The following is a 12897-nucleotide window of genomic DNA, read 5'->3' on the forward strand; positions in this document are numbered from 1 at the left end:
ATCACAACCACTGGTTCCTTATATATTAAATCAGTGCAAATCCTGGCCTATGCAGATGATATTAATATTGTTGGGAGAACGAAAAACGCTGTACGAGAGGCGTATGTAGCATTAAAAGAACCAGCTGCAGAAATGGTTTTAATAATAAACATCAATAAAACAAAACATATGAAAATAAGCACGCAACCACAAATCCTACGACCAGAAAACGAGATCATCCAAGCAGTGAACGAATTTGTATACCTGGGAGTGCTCCTTAACACTGAAAATAATACTACCGCAGAGATAAACCGCAGAATTTGCATGGCCAACAGAGGCTAGTTTGGGCTCAATCTCCTCCTTAAATTCACGAATATATCGAAAATTACAAAAATAAAACTCTAAAAAACAATATTACGGCCAGTCCTAACATATGGTTCAGAGACCTGACTCCAACAAAAAATATTGAAAACATGTTAGGATGTTTCGAAAGAAAAGTACTAAGGTGATTATATGCAGCAAAGAATGACAATGGAGTGTGGAGAAGACGATACAACTTAAACTTTATAGACTATAACAGGAACCTGATATCGCAAAACATATTAAGAGAGGACGTGTGAGGTGGATAGGGTAATGTGGATGGAACAAAATTACCCAGCTAGAAAAACGCTCCTTGATAGACCCATTGGTCAGAGAAGAAGATGAATACCCAGAACAACGTTCCTTGATAACATCGATGAAGACATGAGAAATATGGGAATACGTGTTTGGAGGAGAAAGGCGATAGATAGGGACGACTGGGGAGAAATTCTTGAGGAGACTATGACCCACGCAGAGTTGTAAAGCCAGAATGATAATGATGGGTAAGTCCTAGAGATACAACTTTGTTTTATAAATCACTTACTATTAATTTCAAAACTTTACTAGTAGTTGCATTGCATTTACCATAACAGTACATTAAGAAGTCGTCGGCATATAATTCGATTTTGATTGGTGGGGTAATTTTGTGACAACTTGCTAATCGCAAGAATGGATAAGGATGTGACTAAAACTGAACCTTAAGGAACTTAATCATGTTGGATGTATATTGAAGAAACAAATATTATATTTATTCTTTATATTCATTGCAAACTTCTTAGATAATTTTTTCCACGCCAGCCATTATTTTTCTTTAGTAAAAAATTTAAACCAAATTTAAAACTAAAATAATTCATTAGAAATCATACAGAATGTGGTAGAAATAGCAAAAAAAATGCATACCTAAGTCCCGCGAGAACAAAATAAATTTTTAATTACATAATTTAGCTTTTCTTTCTCTTCATAGAGCTTTATTCTGTTCCTCAAAACTAGCCCTGCGTTAGACAACTTGTAAAAACGTAATTAAGTTACGGCGATGAGCCAGATGAAAACTTAAATCATATTTCGTGCAATGTATTGTTCCGGATGACCTCGAGGCCGTAATGCACAAACCGAATGTTGTAATTAAATGTAAAATGTTACTGGAATCGTAGGTTCGTAAAACGAGTTTTATTTAACAACTAAAATGTTGGTTTACAACTTAATAATTAGAGTTTTATTTTCAATTTAACCTTTTTGCTAATTTTTAAATCTGTTTTCGTGTATTCAATGCAAATAGAAATAGGAATTTTAGACTCTTAAGGGCTGTATAATAATTTTGTTAATAGCCTTAGTGTTCCGAAAGCGCGTGATTTTAAAGTTGAAATTAAATATTAGCGCACGAAGTAATAAATAGATTATGTATTATGTCCACGTTTATCAGTAGGGCGGGAAGAGAGTGTTTTCGTCCGCCCTTAAAGTTAAAATATTTAGTACCTTAGCTCAATTTGAGTTGTACACACTTGTGTCGCAAAATTTGTCAACGACATGTAAAAAGTTTGTAATTTGCCTTGAATAAGTGTTGGTTAAAATAATTGTACCTTAACTTCATTTTTATAAGAGTTTTATAGAGAGAATTTATATAAGAGTGAGTTAGGAAAATTATCACACAACTGTATCATTTAGCATAGATAATTGGGGTATATTTGTTTAGTGATTACACCGCTGAATTGTAAAAGTGCTAAGGAGATTGCTGATTTGTGTAGTAGGCTAGTGAGCTGTCGCCAAAATTTTCAAGACCACAGCAGATTTGCTTCGAGTTCGAGGAATATCCCGTGATCACCAGCCATCTTTGTGTACAATAGGACTAGTAGATACAACAGAACTTTTTAATAAACATTTTAAAAGAGTTTTACATCCATACACTCTCAATTTATCTGATAATCAATAGACTTTTAATTTATCTAAGTTAGTAATATTCCTAAATTTGGTCCCTAGGTTTTCTTTTTTAGTTTAATATTTTTAATTGTGTATGTTTGTTGTTTTGGGATAATGAAACCTGTACTTAATCAACTCATCTATTATTTAAATCTTACTTAAAGGATAAGATAAACTTTTTACCACCTCTTTATGGGGTGTGATATTGAACAAAAGCGTTGGTGCATAATTACAGTTCACAAAGGTCATTGGGACTAATATATTTATCAACAATTTGGGCATTTAACCCCCAAGCGAAGCTTTTATACTGGCATTGTATTACTTTTTTCTCTATAGTAAAAAGCTGAGGCGAGCATCACGGAACTAACACCACAAAACGGCATCTTCATGGGTAGCGTCATAGAAAAGTGCTTTTTCACATCGATTCACTACTCGGATCAATTCGTTTCTGTCCCGTCTCGCGTGCCGTGTCGCAGCAAACATCGCTGTCCCGTTTTGTCCCGTACTTTGTCCCGAGTGCAAAGTGAACCATTTAATATTCTTTGTAATGCTCTGAGTTGTTGTCCTTCTTCCCGGAAATTTTGACATAATTAAATCCGGAAACTAACTGTCGAAACCAAATTCAGATTTCTGCTTTAATCTGTACCTTCTAAGAATTGCAAGGCAAAACAGACATTGATAAGGATGTAATTAGACACATGGGGAATCCAAAATTGCATTCCACAACATATCTCCTCAATAGGTTAGATTTTTGCTTAGTTGAGGAGATATGTTGTGGAATGCAATTTTAGATTCATTATGTCTCTAATTACATCTTTATCAACGTCTGTTTTGCCTTGCAATTCTTAGAAGGTACAGATTAAAGCAAAAATCTGAATTTGGTTTCGACAGTTAGTTTCCGGATTTAATTATGTCAAAGTTTCCGGGAAGAAAGACAACAACTCGGAGCAGAATTAAAGCATCGTGTCGTAAGTGCTGAGCTGCAGCAAAAACAAACAAGCTCCTACACCACAACAAAAGCTATCAAGACTTATATTTGCTTTAAACCATCAGCTACAAAATCAGGATTTTTGAAACGGGGTAATATTTACAGATGAGGAAATTTTTCAATCTTCTAAAAATGGCAAAATTGGGGTGTATAGATCAGATAATAGTAGATTTATTCCTCAACATGTCGATAGATATAAGGCAGCTGGTAATTTTAGCGCCATTGTATGGGGAAAGATTTCATCTAGAGGAGTGGGAATGGTATGGCGTATTGATGGCAGATTTGTTGGGCAGACTTATCTGAATATTCTAGAAAACATCATGTTTCCAAGCGTAGAACAGTTTTATTCAGAAAATAATTTTATCCTCCAACAAGATAATTGTCCTGTTCACACTGAAAATATAATAAATCAGTGGCTCCAGAATAACAACATCGAAACCTTACCATGGCCCAGCTACAGTCCAGATTTAAACCCAATCGAGAATGTGTGAGGGGGTTATTATAAAACGGTTGTAGCGGCGTAATTTTATATTTCAAAATGCTGAAGAGCTGTGGCACGGTAGAGCTCTATGAAGAAGACAATTCCATAATTCCTTTCACGCAAATGGACCGATGACTACAAGCTGTTATTAATGCTGATGGAGATATTACAAAATAATAATTTTATGTTTACAAACCTAAATTTAGTATAATTTTGGTCTTCCAGACCCTTGCTTTCTCTTTCGAGAGTTTCTTGTTTCCTCCTTTTTTTATTAATAGAAAAACTGTGATTCTGCTTATGGTAAAATGTTTTGCTGCCTCTGATAGTGCCAAGTTATCTTTTAATTTGGTTACAATTTTTGATTTAATATATTGCTGAGTTAAGTCGTTTGTTTTATTTCTTTATAATAATACAAAGAGTAACAACAACCCTATTTTGTGTATAAACTTTTATTATTTATCTGCTATAATAAATATAATATCAGACCAATCAAATACACTGCTCAAAATGATCAAATCTTATTAAGAGTCGTATCAGTTTTTTTAGTAACCAGCTGTACAATACCACAACACTTTCAATTTTTTTCTAATTCTCCGTCAACCTAGTCCTAAACTCTTGCTTAGTTCTGTCCCTAGCTCTTTATCCGGTCTTTGAATATAAATACAACGTGTTTTGGAAGCTCCGACGAGTTCATTTTTTCTATGTAACCTAGCCATTGCAGCCCATATATTTTAATGGATCTAATCATACCAAGTTCACCGTGAAGGCAATACTGCTCAAAAATATAGTGCATGTGCCGTACTCCACCTTCCTGCATCCTTTTTTTTTCCATATCTAAGAATTTTTTACAAACTTATTTTGCAAATTTCAAAATTCTTTATATGCCCCGTATAGTCTTCTCTGTATAAATTCCAAAACATAGCAGTCCTGTGCAACTATAGCTTGGTCATCTGCGAAGTTAATGCCGGCTAAATAGCCGTCCACTGGTATCCCCATACCATTTCTATTGTATCCTATTATTTAATATATAACTTAAAATAGATTGCTATAAATCTTCTTTGTCAAAGGTAAAGAAGAAGAAGAAAATAAATTCATATCTTGTCTGTATATAAAACATTGTAATATTTATTGTTATCATTTTTATGACGGTGTATCGAAAGAATTTACTTTTTACATAAAAACCTTATTTTATCCGCTTCAAATTTACGATCCATTTACTTGTCCCTGCAAATACATCCCTTATTTTATCAGTGATGAATGATAAAAGGCCACACACATTTCTCATCGTGTTGCTATAACCATAAAAAACCACAAGTCGGGTTAACTGTCACCAAAGACGAACATTTCAATCAAACATACCTCTGGTCGGATTTGGAACGAAAATATTTCTATATTCCACATTCGTATTCGAGCGACACATAAAAAAATAGTTATCATGACAAGTGCGCCGACTTCATCCATTTTCGTATGGGAAAATCCGCATAAGAAAAGTTAACGATGGTTTTCGCATCTATCATTCAGAGTGTGAGAGGCAAATGAAAAAAAATATATAAAGAATGATAGAAGAAAAATTTGTTTAATAAAAAAATATTAAACCAGTCTACTCGTACACAGGGTGTCCGTAACACATAAGTGGTATGTGTGAGTGAAAGATATGGTACGAAAACAAGTCCATCAGCCACAGAATGTTTTATTTATGTTTAAAGATATAACATTTTTTTTTGTTTTTGTTTGTTACTTTTTTCTGGATATAATATGTATAAATCACTAAAATTATACTAATTTATATTTCTACTTTTACATCTTTAATAAAATTTATTAGCAATTCTAAGGTTTCTCTATTAGCAGTTGCCAAAATGTGTGATAGACTTAACGAAAACAAATATTTCATTTCAATAAGAGTGAATTAATTTATTAGATTTTTCTAAATATTTGTTACATCCGAAGAAAATATGGTTCATATCTCCGTAAGAACTTGTATCACACAAGTGGAAGTTTTAAAAAGTTAAAAATACAAGTTTTTGAAATTAAAAAAAAACCATTTTAATCATACCTTCACGAAGAGGTCCTTATGAAAGCTTGGAATATCGTATGAAATAATGGAGTGAAAAGGTTCTTGTAAAATGAAAACTAATCAATAACGAACTTTTTTATTCTCATTTTCTTCTTTCAGTTAGATCGTTCTTCCCACATATTTCTCATTTTTACATCTAACCTGACCAAACCATTGCAGTCTTGATCCTTTTAGAGACTGTTGTGTGACATTAAGACTGTGACTTTAAGAGTTGTTCTTCCTTTAATCATGTCCTTCCTGAACCTTCTTTTCTGGCCACACTTTACTGCGTTCCTAGTTTTTCCCAAGAAATTTTATACACCTAACCATTCCTATGCCTTCCAACTATATATAGGTACTCCCTGTTTGTTTTGCTAACCTTAAGTTTTCTCTCTTGAGTAGCCCTTTCTTAACCCTCCAACTTCTCCTTCAATATTTATTTTCCCTTTTTCACTCCCACAGTACCATGCGCAAGAAGCATTGGCCAAGGAGCCCCTTGTCTTACCTTCTCTTTCTTTACATCTATAATAAGATTAAACTGGCAAGGACTCAGTTAAGAATCTGGCATCTTTTCTTCCTCATATATCCTACTCATCATTTGCCACAACACATTAACCTCTTCCCCTCCTAGAGCCTTTTAAACTACCACATTTATTCTATCAAGTCCTACTGCTTTACCATCATTTATTCTATTTAAATCCTCGACAACCTCATCTCTCGTTATCCCCGGTATTACATTCTCATTTGGGGTCCCGTATCCTCTGTATCCCCTCTAGTGATATTCATTTAGCAACTTTCTAAAGTACCATCTTTGTTTTATTTTAACATCGGATCTGAACACTAATCCGCACTCTTAATCTGCCGCAAGTGAGTCAATCTTTTAATGACTTGTCTCTTGCATTAATAATGCTGTACAACCTTTTTATCCACTCAGGTGTTCCCAACTTTTCATATAGATTTGAATAAGTAAATATGATATTTCCTTTGTAGTAGCTACTCCTATCATACCTTTTCTAGTCTTTTTGTTCTCCTTAAGGTTCTATTGAACTTATTAGTTCAACTACTAAGTTTCCTTGTCCCCTAAGGAGGCCCTTAACCAGATGCTTTGATAACAAATGAATGAATAACAAACTTGGTGAACTGTATAATTAAAAAAGAAAACAAAAAAATTCGTATAACGGCAGGTGGGAATCAAAACAATGTTAAGACAGTACGCGGAAACTAGCAGAGTTTATATTACCCATTAGTAAACGTTGACAAAAAACAAAAAAATTATGAAGATCAAACATAAACTAACAAATTTGACGAACTTGAGAGTTCATGTAAATGGTGATTTGACTAAAAGAGAAAGAATAATATAAATAATGATAAGACGAGATAAGAGTAGACGAGAAAAGAAAAAATAGACAGTAAATGTATTTTTGGCTTTAAATTGTTTTATTTTTTGTTTTGTTGTTGTTGTTTTGTTTTTATTTTAATTTAAAATGTCCACCAAACCCACAGCAGGAAACATAAAGGTTTTATAGGTGGTTATTAAGGTTTTTAAAACTCAAAAAACTTATATACAATATGTCCCACTAAGTTGGAACCATATGTAGTAATCTTCCCAAATAAAAAAATAAAGCTGACATAAAGGTATGACCTTCCGTTCAGTAAAGTTCAGTTTAATTCAGTTTTTATTTTGGGCCGCGCAATTGTTTAGCCTCATGGTAATTTTGGATGTGTCTCTCTTTGATTTGAAGAAGTCATAGAATGTGCTTATAATTTAATTTTTATTACTTCCAAATAAAGCATCATGCCAGAGAGTGGCAGAAGGTCTGCAACTTTTTTATTTTTCCCCACTGGAACAAAGCTCTCATTGTATACGGTTAGGCGATTGATGAATATTGTAGTTTTAAACATTTCTAATCTTGGCAACATTATTACCTTCTCCAAATCTGCAAATTATGTTATATTAGTTTTATCAGTGCTTTTGTAGTCTTTTTCTGCATACTCACGATATTTTCCACGTGATTTGGCTTAAATTGTGCAAGTTGAAAGTTTCATAGATTTGGCATTCTTCATGTCCCAATTTTACAATAGAAATATTAAGTTGCTTTGCTACCACCCTGTATTTTTCGTATAAACATGGAGTTTTTCGATTTCTAAAAATGTATTTTTTATGGATCAAAGAAAAGCTAAGATCGCCGGGTAAGTAAAGTCAATGGGGAGCACATTCTCTCCTGCAATGAGAAATTGAAGGCTTGTAGTATATAAGATGGTCACGAATTACTTGGTAATTCAGTTTGTGCTGTGGAATATGCGTTCATCTCTTGTCTAGGGGTTGCGATAGAATTTTGTGAAACTCCCAATGCATCCACACACATTTTAAACACTCAAAACAGACCAACAAAATCATACATTACCTCGCTGATTTGCCGACCGCCTATTCACCCTTAAGCATAAAATACGAATGTCAAGATTATTTTATATCATTTCGTAAGCCAAATCAATTTATTACTGAGATAGGTTAATTTTGCTTAGAAAAATAGAGTTAAGTCAAATTCGACAAGGTTTTACAGCTATTTTTGAGATACGAGATATTTTATTAGCGGTTTTGAAGCGGTAAATTTGATGCATATAAGTATAAAGACCCTACACAATCTTTGACGCAAAATTAGCAAAATTAGTCCGGTAAAATAAGGATGCAACCTCGGAATGAAAAATAATAAGCTGAAAATTTGCATACGTCTTTATTTTGATGGTATAAAACTTACCTCAAAAGTCTCATATAATCACGTGTCCGCGACTTAAGATATTTAAGGTCAAAGGTCACGAAACTGAGTTTTCTGCAAATATCTCGTTTCCCTTACATTTTATGACATTTAAGGTGGTAAGAAAAATTGTAGAATGGAAAATTCTCTTCAATTTTTGTCTTAAGTACTTTTATGTACCTTCAACCCTTCTTAAGATAGAGCGCAAAGAGTGGGGAACCGCTTACCTGTGTATACGGTAACGCGAAGTCAGCCAGTAGGATTCAATAAATAATAAGTTATATAGTTAATTATTCACTTAAAATACTATTATTATCATTAAATTTTTATTATTTATTATTTAATAAACTATATTTATAGATATTCATTATAAAATATATATTTTTTATATATTTATTTTATTTTTAACAAACATACAATATTAAATGAAATATTTCAAATGAACTTTAATGATATTTTTAACAGCTGTATATACGATAAATTAAGATCAAGTGCAGAATTCAACAATAATCATTTTTATATTTAATTAAATACTGAAAAGATCATATTTATTATTTTTTTAAATTATATATTTATTTATTAATCCAATAATCGATTTATTAAAGTTACAAATATAACATATTTTTTTTTTATTATGTATGGTTAATATTTTTGTATTAATTTTCATCTTCATCTTCTTCTTCTTCTTCTTCCTCTAACTGCTCAATATCGGATTCATCATCATCATCATCAAGTGCAGAATTCAACAATAATCATTTTTATATTTAATTAAATACTGAAAAAATCATATTTATTATTTTTTTAAATTATATATTTATTTATAATCCAATAATCGATTCATTAAAGTTAAAAATATAATATCTGCTACAGCTTCGCAGAAACAGCAACCGCCTTACAAGAGATTTGTATTTCGAGATATAATATTCGTAGTAATATGGACGAAAAGTATTTTATTTAATATTGTATGTTTGTTAAAAATAAAATAAATATTATATAAAAAATATATATTTTATAATTAATATCTATAAATATAGTTTATTAAATAATAAATAATAAAAATTTAATGATAATAATAGTATTTTAAGTGAATAATTAACTATATAACTTATTATTTATTATTGTTCTGAAGCTATTTTCTTGTGGCATTTTAAGTTAATTTATATTTAAATGGGAATAAGCCACAATTAAAGGTTAAAATACGTTTATTGACGTTTCAATTTCCACTTCGGAAATCGTTCTCAAAATACAAACATTAGTAAATTTTGTAATAAATAAATATAATAAATATAATAGTAAATAAATACAATTTACTAATGTTTGTATTTTGAGAACGATTTCCGAAGTGGAAATTGAAACGTCAATAAACGTATTTTAACCTTTAATTGTGGCTTATTCCCATTTAAATATAAATTATTATTTATTGAATCCTACTGGCTGACTTCGCATTACCGTATACACAGCTAAGCGGTTCCTCACTCTTTGCGTTCTATCTTAAGAAGGGTTGAAGGTACATAAAAGTACTTGAGACAAAAATTGAAGAGAATTTTTCATTCTACAATTTTTCTTACCACATTAAATGTCATAAAGTGTAGGGGAAACGAGATATTTACAGAAAACTCATTTTCGTGACCTTTGACCTTTAATATCTTAAGTCGCGGACACGTGATTATATGAGACTTTTGAGGTAAGTTTTATACCATCAAAATAAAGACGTATGCAAATTTTCAGCTTATTATCTTTCATTCCGAGGTTTGCCTCCTTTTTTGCCTTATTTTACTGGATTAAAATATTGAGTTACGTCGTTTTGGCTTAGGAGGGCAGTATATTTGCATTAAAAAAATACCACATGAACTTAACAATCGGTAAACATAGATAGATCAAAGATCTGAAAAAACGATCATTTACATCGGCAGTGTAAATACAATGTTGGATTTTTATTTAGATTTTTAGCTTATTTTATTTATTATTTAATTCATAATGAAGAGAAAATTAGAAACAATTTATTAAGCTCCCTAACATATTAACAACTGTTTATTTTCAAAAGAATGTTTACCCGCTACATTCGTCAAAAGTCCTTTTTGATTCAACATCGTTGGCTTATTTTCTGCAAACAAACTCTAGCATGTATTCAATTAAACATAATATCTCTCAATCTGGTGCGAGATTAAATAAAATTGGAACGGTACATAAGTTGAAATAACTGAAACGACATCAGGAATGCTAAAACTTCAGCTTACCCCCAAAGAGCACGGAATAATCTGAAACATTGAAAAGAGGAATTGAAATATGTAGTATTATATGCTCTCGACTTGTATTATTACACAAGTCGAGAGAATGCTGGGGTATTCTTTAAGGGCAATTGGTATTCTATGGCAGCTACACGTAAATATAGAGATTCCCCATATGCAAGATTAAAAAGGATCTTCAATATCCAGTGACACAATGGCGACGACGACACACTACTGAATTTTATTACGGGATTTTATTAAAACGTATTTTTTGAATTTTCTTTCCGGGAATGTTTCGATTCTCCAAGGTGGAATTACAGGGGACGGTGTTGTCGTTTTATTTCTCCTTGTTAAGATATATTCGAGGTAAAAATGTAATTTTATGGTTCAGTGGATGTCGCTGACTCGGGTGTAATTCCATTTAATATAAATGCGATGGCGACAAAACAACCCGTGTAATAACGTGTAACACGTACAAACTGTTAAAATTATCTAGATTGAAATTTATCTAAAACTATTTAGATATTTCCAAAACACTGATCTAATTTTGATCTTGTTTTTATATAAATTCATCTTCTTCTTAAGGTGCCCTCTTCATTACTGAAGGTTGGCTATAACTACAGCAAATTACTCTCTATCTTTAGCTGTTCTTAGTATCGAATGTGTGTCCACGCCTGTCCAGTCTCTTAGATTTTTCAGCCAGGAGCATTTTCTTCTTGTTGAACATCTTCTTCCTTCCACTTTCCCTTCCATTGTCAGTCGAAGGAAGTTGTATTTTTCTCCTCTCTAAATATGTCCTAGATAACTCGTTTTTTTGGTTTTTACAATGTTTAGCAGTTCTCTCCCAGTCCCCATTCTTCTCAGCACCTCGTTGTTGGTCACGTGCTCTGTCCAAGAGATCTTCAGCATCCTTCAAAAAACCCACATCTCAAGGGCTTCTACACTTCTCGTACATATGATTCGGAGGGTCCACGTTTTCACTTTGTATAGCAATATGGAATAAATGAATGTTTTTACATATCGGTATCGGAAATCCAATGATAATGCAGAGTTCCTTAGGAATTTTTTCATTCTTTCAAAAGCGGGCCTAGCATACTCTATACAAGCACTTGGTGCACGTGTAACGGCTATTACTTTTGTTTTAGTTGTGTTTATATTCAGCCCCAAGCTATCTCCCTCTCTAGTTATGGCATTCAAAACTAGTTGCAAACCCTCAGCACTGTCCGCAATAATGACGGTGTTGTCTGCGTATCTTAAGTTGTTTACATATTCTCCGTTGATTTTTATTCCTTCTTCAATATTTTTGAGGACATTTTGAAAGATCTTTTTGGAATATATATAAACAAGAAAGTCCTGGCAAACTCCTCTTTTTATTGACATTTCTGCTGTCATACGATTGTCTATGTTAATCGACGCCATTTGGTCCTAAAATAGGTTTTTAATAAGGGCCACCGTTTTATGGTCTATACCATGTTTTGTTAGGATTTCTATGAGTTCTGTGTGTTTTACTAGATCAAACTCTTATTCGTAGTCGATTAAACATACAAACACGTCTTTTCGTTGATCTCGGCATTTTGTAGTAATACCTGGAGGCCAAATAATGCCTCCCTCGTACCAAAACCCATAGGAAATCAAAATTGATTGTCGCTCAGATTTCTTTCCCATTCTCTGTATATACGTTGATGTATAATTTTGAGTAAAATTTTCAGAAAATGGCTCATCAGGCTAATTAATCTAAACTGTGAGCATCTATTTGCTTTATTTTTCTTGGTTATGAATATAAATGTCGATCTAAGCCAGTCTTCTGGGAAGATTCCAGTGGTATATATTTTGTTAAATAGTAGTGTTAAGGACTGAAGATTTTCTTCATTGATAAGTTTTATCATCCCTACATATATCTCGTCTGGACCTGAGGCCTTTCGTGGATTTGCCGTATTGATTGTTTTTGTAACTTCCGATGTTAATATATCAAGTATTGTGTCTTGTACTATATTCATTTGTGGTTCTGTTCTCTCGTCTTTAAACAGATCTTCGATGTATTTTTCTCATATATTTCCTATATTTTCTGGGCTAGATACTATTTGGTTATTATTATCTACTAGAATTGTTGTAGTGAATTTTTTCTTCATTTTTGTCAATTC

This window comes from Diabrotica undecimpunctata, chromosome 1 (assembly GCF_040954645.1).
Source record: "Diabrotica undecimpunctata isolate CICGRU chromosome 1, icDiaUnde3, whole genome shotgun sequence".
NCBI classification, from domain to species: Eukaryota; Metazoa; Arthropoda; class Insecta; order Coleoptera; family Chrysomelidae; genus Diabrotica; species Diabrotica undecimpunctata.